The following is a 17143-nucleotide window of genomic DNA, read 5'->3' as shown; positions in this document are numbered from 1 at the left end:
TGTTCCACCCATTTTGCTATGTATCTTTCTCAGCAGTTGACTTCACGCAGTTTGCTTGCAGCATCAAATGGTTACTTATTGTGGTACATTGGTGTTTGTAATTCTATTTATGGAGTTGACAAGCACTTTGGTTTGTTTCCTCCTGTAGGTGGAAATCAAAATTATTTTCGCTCTTTACTATACTGCAATACCACCCGCCAATTCCTGTGCGCTCATGTCCAGCAATAACTTTCTTTCTGACATCCTGCACTTGTTTCTCTATAAATGGCCGTCTCTAGTGCACATTCCAGTTGACGTATGTGTACCTTTAATTGAATGCTAGTCCACCATGTAATTTTAGCTTTAATTATTTGTGTACTGCTGCATCCTCAAATGCTAAATGTATAATTGGAATTTTGCAGTATTGCGCCGTAGCATTTCAGATTAATTATGGATCTGTCATAAATACATCATACATTGCATAATCTGCAGATTTTAATAAAAATTCTTCTGCTTCTAGCTTCAACGGATCAAAAGCTCCTAAAAACACAGCAACAAGTGTTGCTGCACAGTGGAAGGTACTGCACAAAGTTTGGCTGATCAATTGTCAGTTGCTTATCGTTGTGTTTGAGTGTTACACTAGTACTAATTAGATTAAACTTTTGCCCAAACAGTAGTAACATTGGTAAAAATAACAAAAAGACGAAGTAATACTTTCAGAAAACATTACGCCACATAATTTGCCTATTCTTGCAGCATAATATAGTCAAAGTGCTGCATAATTGGGTCCCACGCTGCCTCCGCTATTCATTACCTGGCAACACAGCACCCAGTATAATGTGTTGGATGGCAAAACACTTTTAAGGTCCCAAAGTCATGACCTATTGGCTATGCCAATGCTTGTTTTGTTTCAGCGGTTGCCACATGCAGTCTCGCTGTCTTCTCTGCGTGGTGGTAAATGATTTGCTGCATAGCAATTGACTTGAAATAGTGCATGTATGGTTTACTTCAGATCTTGTTAAAAAAGTTTTTTTATTATGTCAGTATTGTAAACATATGTCCCCTGGGTTACTAATTTAACACATTCATCTATTGTACCTTTAATAATTATCTTTGTATGGCATTGTTCAAATTGTACTTTCAGATGTATTATGGAACCAAGAAATGTATTTCACAAATACAATTTGAAAAGGAGCATAATATTTTGTGCATACCATGAATATTGCTTCGGTATAAGAATAATTATTGTGTTACTATGTTTCACATATTTCTGGCTTCAATCTAATCTTTGGTTCTGTTTGTGTCTATCACACTGGTGTACTCTAGGTAGTCACTGTTTTGGGTTTGGCTCTTCCTTCTTTTATTGCATATTTACCTATAATTTTTTCACTTGCTGCTTTGAGAATTACACACAGTAATGTTTTACGAATCATGTCACTGTCTTTTTTCCCACACAGGTGGGTAACATTCACACTAAGTTTTATCTTTATTCTTTGTGAGTTAATGGTGTTCTCCTCTGGAGAATCTTTTAAAGTTCATATTTTCACCTTTTAAAAAAAAAACTTTTTGCTTCTTCTCTTTCTACCTTGTCAGGACTCTTTCATCCTTGAAATATGTATTTACCTTCTGATGAATGTTTTATGAACAACCATTAATCAATGGATAGTTTATTTGTTGTCTTATTTTTTCCTTTTATTATTTTACCTTCTTTTCTTTCTTCGCACTTTTCTGTCATTACATTGTATGCAGTTACTGCATATTGGCCCTGATGAAGCGACTATTGTTGTGAAACACATGTTGACCCGTGATGTTAATTTAATTTTATTTTACTTCTTTGAAGTTTTCCATCACTCTACTGTGGATACTTATTGAATCACTAAGAAGACCTCACAACCTAGTTGCTTTTTACGTTTGCACATGGATCAGAATTACGAGATGTGGGATAACTATAGCATCCTCGCAGTTTTCCACTAAAACATTCTGGCATGTCAAACCTGATTAAATGCAGAATCTGGTGTGTTAAATGCTTCTGCATTTCATGCCTCATTTTTCTGTTGAATAGGATATGTTTATCATAGTGGCGAATATCTCACCCTCAGTTAATGGTATTAAAAGAGGCATTTACCCCCTGCCCACTACTACTTCCTGCTGCCACTCAGCAGGCCCCACCCCGTCCTGCCTCACCGTTTAGGGTGGGATGATGAAAAATAAAATGGTAATGAATAATCATTTTATTTTAAATCTCTTGGGTTTGGGGCTATTTAAGTGGGGCAATGCTCCTCCGCTCTCATAAAGGAGCTGCTCCTGCTAAGATAAAGCATCAACTTACATTGATTTGTTAAATGGTATTTTGAATCCTTGCATTCTGATTGTCTAGATCCCATCACCTTTCCGATAAATCTGGCAGCGCTCTACCTAGCTATTCTTAGGGTTAAGTGCCAAAGGGATATACTTGGTGTTCAGTTTTCAATGCAACAGAAGGAAGACTCCAGGACAACAGAGGTAAGTGGACCCAACTGATACATCAAGAGCAAAGAAGACTTTTTGCCCTGTTGCTCATGAACAGTACCCATACAGGAACTCTTAATTAAACTTCCAACTGAAAAATACACACTTGAGCTGGCCAGAGAGAGCCTCTATGTGGCGACATACTGTCCATCTACTCTACAGTGTCTGTGGTCCAACCTCCCATGAGCCTCTGGCTGATATTTAGCTGTAGTTGTCTACTCACAACTGCCGATGGAGAAGGACTGATAGGGGAGTCCTTTCAGGACAGACACCTGTATGTTTAGAGATGTCAGGTCTTTAACCATAGTTTAAGAGTTCATGGGTGTGGCAATATCTGAAATTGAAACTATTAAACACGGGTATTGTTCTCTTGGAGTATCAAATCAAATTAAGATTTCCAGGGCTATACGTTTTTGCTTTCCTTCTGGGCAGCTTCAAAACAGAAGACCCTAAAATGTTGCAAGTCACACTTTTTTTCTCATATTTGCTCTTGTTTGTCAAAAATTTTAGAAATTGTTGTTTCTGTTTGGCCTACTATTCCTGCTGGTAGCCAGGTTTTTGATTTACCATTCTGTCTGCAAGAGTTTTTGTTATGCTATTACTTTGCCTCACTCATTATACCATCCTAAAATACTCAAGACTCTAATTATAGTATAGTTAATCCTCATGCACTGTTGCCATATATTTTCACAAATTATGCTACTTTGAAATATTCTGCTGCTACCAGCTACCATGTATATGCTTAAAGTTTCTGCCACCCCTTCACTCTCCCCTTCTGCCACCCCTTTACTCTCCCTTTACTGCCACCCCTTCACTCTCCCCTTCTGCCACCCCTTCACTCTCCCTTTACTGCCACCCCTTCACTCTCCCCTTCTGCCACCCCTTCACTCTCCCCTTACAGACACCCCTTCACTCTCCCCTTACTGCCACCCCTTCACTCTCCCCTTACTGCCACCCCTTCACTCTCCTCTGCTGCCACCCCTCCACTCTCCCCTTCTGCCACCCCTTCACTCTCCCCTTCTGCCACTCCTTCACTCTCCCCTTCTGCCACTCCTTCACTCTCCCCTTCTGCCACCCCTTCACTCTCCCCTTACTGCCACCCCTTCACTCTCCTCTGCTGCCACTCCTTCACTCTCCCCTTCTGCCACGCCATCACTCTCCCCTGCTGCCACCCCTTTACTCTCCCTTTACTGCCACCCCTTTACTCTCCCTTTACTGCCACCCCTTCACTCTCCCCTTACTGCCACCCCTTCACTCTCCCCTTACTGCCACCCCTTCACTCTTCCCTGCTGCCACCCCTTCACTCTCCTCTGCTGCCACCCTTCACTCTCCCCTTACAGACACCCCTTCACTCTCCCTTTACAGACACCCCTTCACTCTCCCCTTCTGCCACCCCTTCACTCTCCCCTTACAGACACCACGGTAGTGAGACAAAATATCGAACTGAAAATATCGATATACATTAATATCGAAGTTTTAATATCGATGGTAAAGATTAGAATATCGATGTGTAAAATATCGACATACAGAATATCGTTTTTTAAGGTATGTATGTTACTAATATCGAAATATACTAATATCGAAATTTTGTTTAGTGTTATGTATTTTATTATGTTGTTTATATGTTTGTTAAATATGTTTTGTAATGTATGTTTGAAAATTAGTAATTTTGTTTACATTTTGCGTTTTAGTATCAGAGCGGGTTGTGGGTTTATAGGGGAATAGGGTGGAAAGTAATTTAATAATAATTAATTAATTATTATATTTTTGTAAAAAAAATAATTAATAATTAATTGGTGAATAACTAATATTAATTAGGTAATTAAATTAATTAGAGTTAATGTGCTAATATATTTAATTTTTTGTTATTGTTTTTTAATTAATTGGTAATTAATTAATATTAATTAGTTAATTAAATTAATTAGAGTTAATGTGCTGATATATTTAATTTTATGTTATTGTTAATTAATTAATTGGTAATTAAACAATATTAATTAGTAAATTAAATTAATTTGAGTTAATGTGCTAATATATTACCTTTTTTGTTATTGTTAATTAATTAATTGGTAATTAATTAATATTAATTAGTTAATTACATTAATTAGAGTTAATGTGCTAATATATTTAGTTTTGTGTTATTGTTAATTAATAATTAATTGGTAATTAATAATTATTAAGTGATTAAATGATGTGATTTATTTATGTGTAGTGGCGTTGTGTGTTTATAGGGGAATAGGGTGTGATATAATTAAATGTAATTAATTCAAGAGATTGTATTTATTTATTGGTATTTATTGATAATTAATTGGTAATTAATATGTGTTAATTAGTTCATTTATAATTACATCAATTTAATAATAATATTTAATTGTTATTACTTGATTAATTGAAAATTATATTAATTGTGTTTTTTTGTATGTGTAGTGTGTTGTGTGTTAAAGGGGGAGTAGTGTGGGAAGTAATTTTTACCCCCATGCTATCCAATGCTTTCCCTACTGTTGCACCCTCTGCAGTGGGAATAGTAATTTTTACCCCTACGCTATCCAACGCTTTCCCTACTGTTGCACCCTCTGGAGTGGGAATAGTAAATTTTACCCCTACGCTATCCAACGCTTTCCCTACTGTTGCACCCTCTGGAGTGGGAATAGTAATTTTTACCCCTACGCTTTCCAACGCTTTCCCTACTGTTGCACCCTTTGGAGTGGGAATAGTAATTTTTACCCCTACGCTATCCAACACTTTCCCTACTGTTGCACCCTCTGAAGTGGGAATAGTAATTTTTACCCCTACGCTATCCAACGCTTTCCTTACTGTTGCACCCTCTGGAGTGGGAATAATAATTTTTACCCCTACACTATCCAACGCTTTCCCTACTGTTGCACCCTTTGGAGTGGTGTGGTAAATAAAATATTACCCTGGCAGAATTTCTAGGCAATAACAAAGTATCATGCATCAAGTGAGAAGCAGAGTCTGTGGTATCTGAGTTAAAATGGGCTTTATTCCAATAACTCGAGTCAAAGGGAGAATATGTTCCATCACCTCTGAGGTTCAGGAAGAGTCTTCTAACAATTATTTACTGAACATAGTATATATACATTTCTTGTACATAGGCTAAGCAGAGCAAGGAAGAGAATGAGATAAGAACATGTGGGTGTACATGAGGGTGTGTACTTTGATGAGTCATAGGTAGGTGATAGGTAGGTGTCATAGGTGGGTGGGTACTTAGGAGGAGTTTGCATGACCAGCTGGAACTCTGCCCTACTTGTGGGCAACTTGGACATGACGTGCAATTGACGTGTAACTGGGAGGAAGCTGACTTTCAACCTAGTAGAGAGATCTCTTGTGTCAAGGCGACTTGAGCACGTCTTGTACAATCTGATATGATAGGGGATGTATTATCTGGAGCACAAGTTGTTCATCACTAAAAGACAGAGAGGGCATATTTATTCGTTCATTGCATGAGCTTTCTATGGGTGCAAGCACTGTGATTTACTTAAATGGAGACAGAATGGCTAGGCCCTATCTCCCTCGGACGGGTTCTGTGTACTTTTCCTCACCGGGCAGGGATGCCACTCTGTACAGCAGACGGATAACTGTTATTCATAATACTGTCTTGGCATGCTTCTTGCTGACGTGACTGCAGCTCAGTATGCCAAGAGTCATGAAAACATTAATTCAGAAAGTGGTTTCAGGCTCAACCAGTACGATATTTATTTAAAAGAGCACAATGCAAAATGCAAATACATGGGCCTTCATTTTAGCTTAACGTTTGGGAGACTTGATGACTTGACTTGCAGGACATGTTTGCAGAGGCCTAGTGATTCAGGCCACTACGGGAAATATGCATGGGTGACATGCACATGACATGTAACATAGGGTATATGTAGTGGACATATTTGGTCAGGCAAAATATCATTTTCCTCATTGGGAATAGTAATTTTTACCCCTACACTATCCAACGCTTTCCCTACTGTTGCACTCTCTGGAGTGGGAATAGTAATTTTTACCCCTACGCAATCCAATGCTTTCCCTACTGTTGCACTCTCTGGAGTGGGAATAGTAATTTTTACCCCTACGTTATCCAACGCTTTCCCTACTGTTGCACCCTCTGGAGTGTGAATAGTAATTTTTACCCCTACGCTATCCAACGCTTTCACTACTGTTGCACCCTCTGGAGTAGGAATAGTAATTTAAACCCCTACGATATCCAACGCTTTCACTACTGTTGCACCCTCTGGAGTGGGAATAGTAATTTAAACCCCTACGCTATCTAAAGCTTTCCCTACTGTTGCACCCTTTGGAGTGGGAATAGTAATTTTTACCCCTACGCTATCCAACGCTTTCCCTACTGTTGCACTCTCTGGAGTGGGAAAAGTAATTTTTACCACTACGCTATCCAACGCTTTCCCTACTGTTGCACCCTCTGGAGTGGGAATAGTAATTTTTACCCCTACGCAATCCAACGCTTTCCCTACTGTTGCACCATTTGGAGTGGGAATAGTAATTTTTACCCCTACGCTATCCAACGCTTTCCCTACTGTTGCACCCTCTGGAGTGGGAATAGTAATTTAAACCCCTACGCTATCCAACGCTTTCCTTACTGTTGCACCCTCTGGAGTGGGAATAGTATTTTTTACCCCTACGCTATCCAACGCTTTCCCTACTGTTGCACCCTCTGGGGTGGGAATAGTAATTTAAACCCCTACGCTATCCAACGCTTTCCTTACTGTTGCACCCTCTGGAGTGGGAATAGTAATTTTTACCCCTACGCTATCCAACGCTTTTCCTACTGTTGCAATATGTGAAGTAAGTATATATATTAATTTATGTGTAGAGTTTTTAATGTATTTTAAATTTATATGTATTAGTTATAATTTTTAGAATTTGTTTTAATGTTTTTATTTAATATTTGTAAAATTATATGTATTTTTAAATTATTTTTACATTATTATTAATACATTTAAAAAACGATATTTTTAATTCCGATATTTTTGTACTACGATATATTTCCGATATTTTTGTACTTACCATTATGAAGATATAACTCCGATATTTTTGATGTCGATATTTGTGTGTCGATATTTATGTATGTCGATATTCTGTCTGTCGATATTATGTCATAGATCCGACACCCCTTCACTCTCCCCTTACTGCCACCCCTTCACTCTCCCCTTACTGACACCCCTTCACTCTCCCCTTACTGCCACCCCTTCACTCTCCTCTGCTGCCACCCCTTCACTCTACCCTTCTGCCACCCCTTCACTCTCCCCTTACAGACACCCCTTCACTCTCCCCTTACTGCCACCCCTTCACTCTCCCCTTACTGCCACCCCTTCACTCTCCCCTGATGCCACCCCTTCACTCTCCCCTTACTGCCACCCCTTCACTCTCCCCTTACTACCACCCCTTCACTCTCCCCTTACTGCCACCCCTTCACTCTCCCCTTACTGCCACCCATTCACTCTCCTCTGCTGCCACCCCTTCACTCTCCCCTTCTGCCACCCCTTCACTCTCCCCTACTGCCACCCCTTCACTCTCCCCTTCTGCCACCCCTTCACTCTCCTCTGCTGCCACCCCTTCACTCTCCTCTGCTGCCACCCCTTCACTCTCATCTTCTGCCACCCCTTCATTCTCCCCTTCTGCCACCCCTTCACTCTCCTCTGCTGCCACCCCTTCACTCTCCCCTTCTGCCACCCCTTCACTCTCCTCTGCTGCCACCCCTTCACTCTCCCCTTCTGCCACCCCTTCACTCTCCCCTTACAGACACCCCTTCACTCTCCCCTTCTGCCACCCCTTCACTCTCCCCTTACAGACACCCCTTCACTCTTCCCTTCTGCCACCCCTTCACTCTCCCCTTACTGCCACCCCTTCACTCTCCTCTGCTGCCACCCCTTCACTCTCCCCTTCTGCCACCCCTTCACTCTCCCCTTCTGCCACCCCTTCACTCTCCCCTTACAGACACCCCTTCACTCTCCCCTTCTGCCACCCCTTCACTCTCCCCTTACAGACACCCCTTCACTCTCCCCTTACAGACACCCCTTCACTCTCCCCTTCTGCCACCCCTTCACTCTCCCCTTACAGACACCCCTTCACTCTCCCCTTCTGCCACCCCTTCACTCTCCCCTTACAGACACCCCTTCACTCTTCCCTTCTGCCACCCCTTCACTCTCCCCTTACTGCCACCCCTTCACTCTCATCTTCTGCCACCCCTTCATTCTCCCCTTCTGCCACCCCTTCACTCTCCTCTGCTGCCACCCCTTCACTCTCCCCTTCTGCCACCCCTTCACTCTCCTCTGCTGCCACCCCTTCACTCTCCCCTTCTGCCACCCCTTCACTCTCCCCTTACAGACACCCCTTCACTCTCCCCTTCTGCCACCCCTTCACTCTCCCCTTACAGACACCCCTTCACTCTTCCCTTCTGCCACCCCTTCACTCTCCCCTTACTGCCACCCCTTCACTCTCCTCTGCTGCCACCCCTTCACTCTCCCCTTCTGCCACCCCTTCACTCTCCCCTTACTGCCACCCCTTCACTCTCCTCTGCTGCCACCCCTTCACTATCCCCTTCTGCCACCCCTTCACTCTCCCCTTACAGCCACCCCTTCACTCTCCCCTTACTGCCACCCCTTCACTCTCCTCTGCTGCCACCCCTTCACTCTACCCTTCTGCCAACCCTTCACTCTCCCCTTACTGCCACCCCTTCACTCTCCCCTGCTGCCACCCCTTCACTCTCCTCTTACGGCCACCCCTTCACTCTCCCCTTACTACCACCCCTTCACTCTCCCCTTACTGCCACCCCTTCACTCTCCCCTTACTGCCACCCCTTCACTCTCCTCTGCTGCCACCCCTTCACTCTCCCCTTCTGCCACCCCTTCACTCTCCCCTTCTGCCACCCCTTCACTCTCCCCTTCTGCCACCCCTTCACTCTCCCCTGCTGCCACCCCTTCACTCTCCTCTGCTGCCACCCCTTCACTCTCATCGTCTGCCACCCCTTCACTCTCCCCTTCTGCCACCCCTTCACTCTCCCCTTACTGCCACCCCTTCACTCTCCCCTTACTGCCACCCCTTCACTCTCCCCTGCTGCCACCCCTTCACTCTCCCCTTACTGCCACCCCTTCACTCTCCCCTTACTACCACCCTGTTAGAAATGGGATCCCTGGTTGGCCGAGGCTGGTGCCAAGGCCAGGCAGAAATCACCATTTCTAGTTAGGGTAGGGAAGTCACCCGCCAAGACAACCCCTGCTCACCCCCTTGGTAGCTTGGCACGAGCAGTCAGGCCTATCTCGGAGGTCATGTGTAAAGCATTTGCGCACGCACCCCCAGCAACAACCTTCCGGGCCCCCCACAAAAGGAACTCCACACAAGATATATATATATGAAAAATAGACTTTGTATTGAAAGACATACTTAGGGATAAATACACAATGTACAAGGTGCCAGGGGCACGGGCAGGGTTTACAAGGGAGTATATACAGGACAGGGTCTGGGGACTACTGCCAGGACTATGCACATGATGGAACTGGCATTTAGGACACGTAACAACTGGGAGCTTCCTAGAACTAGTACTAGAACACATAACAACCAGGAGCTAGCATTAGAACACATGACAACCTGGAACTCAATAGAACTAGCAGTAGAACTCACTCTAACCAGAAGCCACATACATGAGACCTAGGATATTTAGGAGGGAAGGAATGGCAAGGCACATAACACATCAAGATCACTTTTAGAGGGGCAACAGAGAATACTCTCAGGGTTCACATAAACATTCACCAATAATTTCCATCAGGCCAACTGGCCGTTCTGGGGCTAGGACCCCCCAATGTCTCAATGTCAGGACAGGCTGCAGGTAGCCCAGAGCACCCCTAAACGTAGCAGCTGCCCACAAAGTGCTGGGCAGCTGTACATGATGAGGGCAACACGTTGGAGCCTCGCAGGCTCGGAGCAAAGGGGCAGGGATGGAGCCTCGCCGGCTCAGGAGGAATGAGCGCCATGAAGGAGCCTCTAGGGCTCAAGAACAAAGATGCGGGCGCGAGCCTACAGGCTCGACAGGGCAAGGGCCCATGGTGGAGCCTCTCGGGGCTCGAGGTATTTAGGCAAGGCGGAGCCTCTCGGGCTCGAGGAAATGAGGGGCACGTGGAGCCTCTCAGGGCTCGAGAGGTGAGGATACTGGTGGCACCTCTCAGGCTCGCTCGCCATGCGGGGGGCATCGTTGGAGTCCTTCCCGGACTCGAGGACGACAGGGAGGGGCCCTCGGGAATCTCGCCAGCACACGGCACTTCCCCAGGTAGAGGAGCGACCTGGAGCCCGCCCGCACTCACCGGTTGTCGGATGCGGCGGCTCCTTGTGGCAGTCAGCTCCTTCCTTCTGGGCTCCTTGGCGTGGCGGTGGCGGGGCTCTCTCCTCGGGGGAGCCTCGCAGAGGGGACAGCTCTCATTTCGGCTGGCAGGGCATGGTCGTCGGCCAGCCGGCAGGGCTCTCAGAACGTCCGGGTGCGCGTGGGGAAGCCCTCAGGGCCGGGCCAATCCCTGCGCAGCCCGGGAATGACGCGACAGGAGTTCTGGTCGCCGGAGCCAATGGGGTGATGGCAATGCTTTTTCCGGGGCCGCCAATAGCAGCGCGGCCCTGGATAGGGAGGCGGGCACAGCGCCTCTCCGGCTGACTCCGGGCTGCGGCGGTGACGAGAAAGAACTCAGGGCAATGCCGGGTGGGCACCGGCATGGTAGAAACTGGCTATAAATCGAGGTAGGCACTCGATGGGGTAAAATAGAGCAGAACCAGGTCCCGGGGCAGGGTAGGCCCTGTCAGGGACGTTAAGATCGACAGACAGCGGCGAGGCAGCCGCGAGTGGGGGAGTAGAGCGCTTCCCAAGCGCTAGGCAGAAGGTAAAGAGCTTCCAGGCGCTAGGAACATCAGAACAAACAGCAGAGTCTTGGTAGAGTCCAAAAACAGGAGGGGGAGCACAGCCGCTCCTAGGAAGGAAAGTCCATCAGAGGTCCAAGAGCAGGGCAGGGCCCAGGGAGGCGAGCCAACCCTGAGCCCAAGCAGCAGCAGCTCCTGGTAGATTCAAGTGGGAACAAGAACATTTTAGAAGAGGTCACAGCCTCTTTTTATATATGAAATTCCTTTGTCTCAAGGTGCTGGGTGGGGAGAAACCAGTCGCAGCTGGTTTTGGGAGTATCTTGTTTTCCCCAGCCACCCTTTCCATTCATCAGGCAGGCCCGGCCATCAGACGCACCCCAGGGGGGAGGAGCCAGCATTGTGGGGGAAAGCCCAGCCCCATACAGGATACAGGCACAGCCCCTCCCTCACATCAACATGTTAATCTCTCCATTCACCACCGGGGCAGACCCACACAGACTCCTGGAGCCAGGCTCCCCAGCCGGCTTCAGCCAATCACGCGCCAGCACACCTACTGCACACACACACCCATGTCTAGAAGTGGCACTTCTCTTCTAGACACACACACGCCGCATACATCATCTTGCAGCATTCAATCACACGAGTCCACACATACCAGACTCAAGCCTGTACCCCCTACGCATCAGGAACTATCAGGGATACACACATTCCCCATGCATTCCTATGGGAGGGCAGTCCTCACCCATCTACACGCACTCAGAGTGGGAATCACCATCCCCAGGTCACATTTAACAAGCAAAACTTCAGGGGTGGACCTGCCATAAGGGCCCGGTCCAACACGGCCCCCTTCCAGCCAAAACGCAGGTTAGGCCAATCACCACCGTGATGGACTTCCCTGCTTTGGGCGAAAAAACATGTATGCTGGCCCGCACTGCCGGGACCCCCTCCAGTTCTACGCCACGTTGATCTTATCGACACACACAGACTTAAAAAAAAAAAGGGGAGGAGCCAAGCTCGCGATCGTAATGGTCGCTCTGTAGCTCGGCTCCGTCAGCCTTCCGGCCTGACTCGCAAATCCTGCCATATATCCTGCCCCGGGACGATGCACTCGAGCAGAGATTGAAACGCAACGTGTTGCTCTTACTCACCGTCTGACCTGGAGGCTCCTACGTGCCGCGCTTCCGAAGTTGTGCCCTCTGAGGAACCAGGGCCTCCGCGGTGATGAAGCCGGGGCCTCGCCTATTGGACCCAGCCTGGCATTGTTGTACGCGTCGGCCCCGGCCGAGAGCGTGAGCCGCTGGCGGGATACCGTTGAGCGAACATTCCGGTGGTCCTGATCCGGACTTGCCTTGGCGGCCGTGGAGCTGGTGTGGGGCACGGTGCACCGAGGGCTGCTCGTGTGAAGGGGGCCCCCCTGCCGCGGCTCCGTCCATCCATCCTGGAGCCTCGCGCCCGGGATCTGCTCTTCGACCACGCCAAAGGTATTGCAGGCTGCAACCCGACTTTGGCGGCTCTCCTTTTTGCACCAAGGCTGCCATAGCGGGACCCCCTTGGTTTCTGTGGAGGTCCGCATCTGAGGCCCTGATCCGGGAGTCGTGGGAGGTAGTGACGGGCCTGACTCCACAAAATGGCGGCCATCGAGATAGACCGTGGATATCCTCCGGACGGCGGACCTGGACTACTGGACTGCACGGGGGCCTGGACATGTGTGCGCGAGCCTACAATCGGCGACGTTCTGGAAGCACTGCGGTCCTTGCATGCGGCCTTGACCCCCATTGCCTCTGGGGTATCGGTGCGGTCCGCCGCCATCTTGGAGGGCCGTTCTCTCACGGTCCCCTCTCGTCTCGGTGATGCTTCTGCCTCACCCCCCTCGGCCGAGCTGAGAACTACTGCCACTGGCCGTCGACAGGTATGCGAACGATTGGCTTCTGAACCTCCTGCGCTTCACTGTTTGGAGTTTGGGGGCCCGGATGTCGTTCTGGGGTCGGATCCTACTCGAGTGTCCGAGAAACATGATGGCTTGCTACATCTATTTGCCTTGATGAGGTCGTGTTTCTGCTCTGCAGGGGAACCCCCGCTTTCCCGAGCGGCGAGACTGAACTCCTGTCTTTTCCTGCCCCTGTTAACATTGTTGGGACACTTGCACTGTATACCCGGACTTTTGATCTTTTGCTTATGGACTGCCCTCCCTGGCCTACGTCTTCATCGGACTATTTTTTGTTCGTGTGATTGCCTTGCACCGAATTGTTCGCTTCTCGCTGTCGTATGGTGGGAGTTGCATGTAGCTAAGGAAGGCCTGGGGTGAGATACATTGCTTCCGGTGGATTGCTGGTATACATATCCATGGCGAGCTTTCCCGTGTGCATAGTGCGGTGGGTGACCCCCTTCTACGTTTTATGATGCTCGAGCTGTATCGCTTTCGTCTACACGTATTACGATTGACTGGTTGGGCGGAGGGCTGTGGCCGACCATTTTGTTTTTACTTCTTCACTCCTCCCTCACATCTTTTTTGTCTTCTTATTCTTCTTTTTGTCTCCTTATTCTTTTTCTCTTTCGTGTTTCCTACATTTCGGGTTCGGGATTAGGGCGACAGGCACGCTGCTGGGGGGGTAGGCCGTAGCCTTCTGCAGGGGTGCTGGGTGGGATGGGTGGGACGGGTTTTCTTTCCCGGTTTATTTTCCTTTGTTCTATGGCCCTTTTGTATCCCTTTATAGGAGCGCCGCGGCTGTCCCTGCCTCCCGTGGTATTATAGGGATGGGGTCTGGATTGCTGCTTCCCTCCTTTTGTGGCTATGCTGCGTTTCAGTGCCGACTCCCATCCCTTCCTTGTTGCTAATACTCCTGCTCTTTCTGTGTCCTTACTACGGGATGCTTGTCTCGGCGCGGCGCTCTTCTCTTTCAGTCTGTATTTTTCTTTTTCCCCCTTTTCTTTCCCTTCCCCTTCTCTTTCTCTCTCTCCCTAGGGTTAGTATGACGGGTTGGCTTTAGTGATGTTAGTGTTCCGGTTCCATCGTCCTATCTCTGCTGTGCTATTGGGTGGTAGAGGTGCACACGATGAGTCTACTTGTATGTTGATTTGAATTAACCGCATCTGCTTTCGTACTGATGTAGACTGTAGTGATAATTTTCCGCATTGCTGCCCCTTTAGTTTTCTTATGGCCAATAGTTTGCTCTGGGGACCTGGATTCATTTATACTGTATCCGAGCCTGTTATACTCCTTATTGTAATATTATAAAAATTAACCTTCCTTCTTCCTGTTTGTGGGCCGTCCAGATTCTCCCCCCCCCTTCCTTTTTCGAACTGTATTGACTGCATATTATCCTGATTGTATCTGTATATTTTTCTTCTGTATTTTTTGGATTGCTCTATTGTATCGTGGCCGGCCGGTCTGGTTGTAGGCCCAGATTTGTATTTCCTTTTTGTACAAATAAAGGTTTACAAAAAAAATCAAATAAAATAAATAAATAAATAAATAAAAAAAATTACAACAACAAAAAAAATAAAAACATAGGCCCAACCAGGCTACCCCACTGGTACTCCTTAGTTGACCACGGCTAGGACCAGGCCCTAGGCCACCCAGATACCACTGGTCCATGCCAACCCGGAGTGGGGGGTGGTAACCCCTGGCCCACGACAGCCATACTCCACTACCTTTCTTTGCGTAGTACCACTTTACCACTTTCTCTTCCACCTAGGGTCTGCACCCTCAGGCTGGCCAGAGGTCACGGGCAAGAATGCCCCACCCTACCTCTACTTCTGAAGTTCCGCGCTCTCCCAGGAGAAGCACCCTCAGAACACGCTCTCCTACCAGTTTCAGAATTTCCTCCCTCCACTGGTCTACCACCTGGGAACTAAGTTCACCGGATGCCCAGGGGTCAGACTCCCTCTGACCCCCGTCCAGTTCCGCACCTAACATTCATTCAGCAAGATGAGCCGCGGCAGCGCCAGCAGGTCTCAGTGTTCAGCTCTCCCCAAGGCAAGCCGCGGCAGCGCCAGCAGGTCTTCCTTGTCCGGGATACAACTTAACATTCATTCAACAAGATGAGCCGCGGCAGCGCCAGCAGGCCCCAGTGTTCAGCTCTCCCCAAGGCAAGCCGCGGCAGCGCCAGCAGGTCTTCCTTGTCCGGGATACAACTTAACACACATTCAACAAAATGAGCCGCGGCAGCGCCAGCAGGTCTCAGTGTTCAGCTCTCCCCAAGGCAAGCCGCGGCCGAGCCAGCAGGTCTTCCTTGTCCGGGATACAACTTAACATACATTCAACAAAATGAGCCGCGGCAGCGCCAGCAGGTCTCAGTGTTCAGCCCTCCCCAAGGCAAGCCGCGGCCGAGCCAGCAGGTCTTCCTTGTCCGGGATACAACTTCACACACATTCAACAAGGGGAACACCTGACGCATAAAACACATTCAGCGGTGTACGGAACACATGATGCATCAAACACATTCAGCGGGGTAGGTAGGACACCTGACGCATAAAACACATTCAGCGGTGTACGGAACACATGATGCATCAAACGCTTTCAGCGGGGTAGGTGGGACACAATTATCGTTGATTCAGCAAGCTCCCCATCTCAGAGGACTTACACTCCATTAATCAGCACACCTCAACATTCATCCACACACCCTCCCCCGGACTGGTAAGACAGTTTCCACCGCCCCTGATTTCTCAACCTGACCCATGTGGCACAGGTACCATTACTCTAGGGAAGGGACAAGGACCACACACATTGAACACAATTTCGCTGCCACCACTGGATCCCACCCTTCTGGTGAATCCAGAAAACACATTGCACTTAGGGGGATGATCTACCCACCCGAGCTAGGGCCACCTAACTCACAGTGCACCAGAACCACATTTTTCACAAAAACAGATATTTTTAGCAACGTGCACCGGAACCACATTTTCCACCAGAACAGACATTTTTAGCAAAGTGCACCAGAACTACATTTTCCACCAGAACAGATATTTTTAGCAACGCGCACCAATAGTTTCTTTTCTTTGCGACAATCTAAACTGCGGAGTGTGGTAGTGGGGCCGGTTATCACTGTGGTACTGCGCAAACACAAGTCCAAATCCCACCGCTAGCCAACAATGTTAGAAATGGGATCCCTGGTTGGCCGAGGCTGGTGCCAAGGCCAGGCAGAAATCACCATTTCTAGTTAGGGTAGGGAAGTCACCCGCCAAGACAACCCCTGCTCACCCCCTTGGTAGCTTGGCACGAGCAGTCAGGCCTATCTCGGAGGTCATGTGTAAAGCATTTGCGCAGGCACCCCCAGCAACAACCTTCCGGGCCCCCCACAAAAGGAACTCCACACAAGATATATATATGAAAAATAGACTTTGTATTGAAAGACATACTTAGGGATAAATACACAATTTACAAGGTGCCAGGGGCACGGGCAGGGTTTATTTATTTATTTATTTATTTAGCATCTTGTATTGCGCAAAACTCAACCCGAAGGTGTCAAGGCGCCTAACAAAAAGATCAAAAATGCAGGGCACAGCTACTCATAAGCTTGAACAAAAAGACGAGTTTTAAGAGCAGATCTAAAACTTTGTAAAGAGGGAAGGGACCTTAGTTCTATCGGGAGATCATTCCACCATTTGGGGGCCAGATGGGAAAAGGCCCTACCACCCCATCTGGTTTTCCGGATCCGCGGGACACGGAGAAAAAGATGATGGGAGGAGCGGAGGTGTCTGCCCGGATGATAGTAAAACAGGGCAGATCCAATCCCTGTAAGGCAATTTCTCGCCAAAGCCTTATAGACCATGCACATGGACTTAAAAACTATCCGCT

Source organism: Lissotriton helveticus, chromosome 5_1 (assembly GCF_964261635.1).
Source record: "Lissotriton helveticus chromosome 5_1, aLisHel1.1, whole genome shotgun sequence".
Taxonomy (NCBI): domain Eukaryota; kingdom Metazoa; phylum Chordata; class Amphibia; order Caudata; family Salamandridae; genus Lissotriton; species Lissotriton helveticus.
The sequence above is the reverse complement of the archived record's forward strand: the minus strand, read 5'-3'. Positions refer to the sequence as shown.